Source organism: Phalaenopsis equestris, unplaced genomic scaffold, assembly GCF_001263595.1.
Source record: "Phalaenopsis equestris unplaced genomic scaffold, ASM126359v1 Scaffold000053, whole genome shotgun sequence".
Taxonomy (NCBI): Eukaryota; Viridiplantae; Streptophyta; class Magnoliopsida; order Asparagales; family Orchidaceae; genus Phalaenopsis; species Phalaenopsis equestris.
Window position 1 is genome coordinate 630,038 of NW_018164495.1, and position 3,223 is coordinate 633,260.

Here is a 3,223-nt window from a genome sequence, read left to right on the forward strand (position 1 = left end):
GACCCGTTGTAAAAGATTTTCCATTGCGGCGGCACACCTCCTCTTGACTTGCTAGCTCTGGGCTCAAACTCATGTTCTCTAGGCAACTGAAGAAAGGAGATTGCTTCATCCCTAACTCGGTTCGGTGTCCTCACCCTCGGCACCGCTCGACTCCACTCGGTTTGGTGTCCTCTCAGCCTCTTTGTGATGTGCACTGAAGGACCTGCAAATCACAAAAGCTCTTCTCTCTATAAAGATTAACTTGCTAGTGATGATCCTTTGAAATGCAATAGAAATCTCAAACAAAGAATAAATTATTTCTGCACCTTCAAGATTTTTTTTTGACACTGACCTCCATATGTATCTTCCAACCTACTATTTTGAGAGCCTTGAAGTGGGAGTTTTCAGTGTGAGCACTCGTTCAGGCCTTTTTCCTCGCTGCTCGAGCACAAGCCAACGTATCTCGCTCAACATCTTGAACATCAGAGGTCGCCTAATCTACTTTAATCATTTGCACTATTGCTTTCATTCATAACATTGTGTCTAACAATTCTCGGATCAAGATACTGGTGGATCGAAAGTTATTTCCTTTTACCCTAGTTGTTTCAACCAGTACACAATCCGGTACTTTCTTCTTTGACTTGGTGAGAGAGTCATCAGAAAAAAACATTCTCAATATACCAACCCGAGGAAGAAAACCCGAATCTTTCAAACTTTCACTTTTTTTCAGCCCTAGCAGCTGAAGCTTGACAAGAGAGGCAAATTGGACATAATTGCCCAGATCAATCCGAAATAAGAACAAATATGTGAAGTGTTTCATTTACTAGAGAATTCTCATTTGACGATAGAAATTAACAAAGTTCATGATGGCCATTATAACTCCGTTGTGGTTAAAAATAGTCTACAACTCCTGACATAAAGGAAGCCTAAAGACCAAAGAAGACTTAATCCTTGTAGAAGATGAGGTTAGAGCCATATAGGGTAGTCTCTCAGGCATCCTCAAGCTTCATGTTGGAATCGTAGACACGAGTATTTTATACTCGATCCACCTCTCTCCATTCATCCTCGATCGATTGGTTGTGACAATTGACTCGAATGCTCTTAAAGAGTACATCAGAGTCATCACACTAAAATACATAGATTAGAAGGCTAAAGAAACAAGGAGAAGTGAAGAAAAAATGATAGTATAAGCAAAACATCAATCTAAACCCTTACAATTATATATAGGGTAATATAAAAGCTGGGCCATCACATTGGGTTACAAATGAAATTGTATAGTAATTTTAAAAATGTAGTAACAAAAATATCACATCAACACTAAAATTGAGAAGAAAAAATAAATTTTATTCTAAAAATAAAGATAACAAATAATGTTGGTAAACTAGAGTGAGAGAAATTTTTACAAGGGAACCGTCTACCTCTTTCTCGAAGATGTAGCCCTCTCGATGTAGCCTTTTATATAAATTTCTAGCCCACATTTGAACTATTTCACTGAATCTATCTCAATTTGAGCTTGGACTATGATGCTTGTATCTCGGACGTTTGACAGTTCATGGCAAAAAGTGGTCATATCCTCCTCTATTCTCTTTTTTTTTCTTCAAACCAATAAGTAGGTCCCATATCTCCTCATCTCGATGGAGCCCAACCAAAGATGAAGCCCAAAGTTGACTTGAATTATATCTTTGTTGGTGGGAGTGACTAAGGGTTTTTGTACATTTTCCATGACAATGCTTGGAAGGAGAACATTTCAGACAAGAAGTAATGCAAAGTAAAGATAAAAAGCAATAGGAGTACAATGACGCCTTGTTTATAATGACCGATGACACAAATATTAAGGGAGTTTAAGTATCAAATCATTGATTAAGAATATACAATCTTTACTTCTTGTATTAAATTCTCTTATTCTTATTGTGACGTCTCTTTCAAGAAATAAGAGAATCGAAAAACTAATATATATATATATATATATATATATATATATATATATATATATACATAGAAAATGCATCAGCATCGATTTTGAGGAGATCTAATGTATCAAAGGAGGAGAGTACTCCGAAGAGGGCCCATCGATAGAAGACTAGAAGGCCCACTTATCTAATCTGTCCTAGTCATTCATGCCAAGGAAAGCAAGGCCAAAGTCGAGCGAGTCATAAAAGATGATCGAATGATCTGAATCCGAGTCATTTTTTTAGAGGCAATAAAGAAACATCCAAGCCATTAGTATGAAGAAGTCGGGGGGAGGGAATATCTAGCCTCTCAGCATCTCCAATAATACCGAGAGTATACAAAAGCTCTCTCATCTATTATCAAGTTTTGACAATCAGACTAACCAAGCCAATCAAAATAGTCATGTCGATCTGAAACAAGTTGTGCTCACTCGACCAACAACACCAACTAAGCCTAGCAAGTCAAACTGGCATTGCCGAGCTGAAGCCATACAAGTTCAGCCGAATGTGCCAGAAAACAACCGAGCGATAGACTCATATATGTAAAATACTTAGATTTCTATGTACAACCCTCATTAAAACAAGGGCAAAATTGTAACATCACCACATTGTATTCTCTCTCCTTTAAATAGGAAGATCATTTTGTGTATAAAGGATGACAGATATACCCAGTTTTAGCCAAAAATGACAAAAATGTTAACATGATTGATACAATTTACTGTTTATTACTGTTCACTTATTTTTCTGCCTCTTTTCTCACACACTATTCCATGGGATGTAAGTCAGTAAAATTAGGATTCAACATTTTTATTATTATAGTCCGTGCTTTCCTGCTTATTAAAAAATGTTCAGCTCAACTAAATCAACTTTAATTCAAACTTAAGTCAAATTGAACTTTGCGATTGACTCTTTCCTGGCCTTGATAAGTTTAAAAATGCCCTTGAATTTATGGGTTTCAATAATCAATTTTAAAAATATGACTAATATTTAACTATATTTTAAATTAATGTGTCGAATCTAATGTGTCATGCATAATAGATTAACTATAAATACTTTAACAATCAATTCTAATGCCTCTTATTAAACAATCAATTCTAATACTTCTTATTAAAAATCTCATACTGATGGAAGGCTCAAATTTTGCATAATTTATTATATATTTATAAATTTACTTATGTTTACCGATAAGCTAAGGAAATATTAAACAATGAATAATAATATATCAAAGCTAACCTCTCATTACAACAATTAATGTACAAGACACAACTATTTAACAAATAAAAATAAAAAAAAAA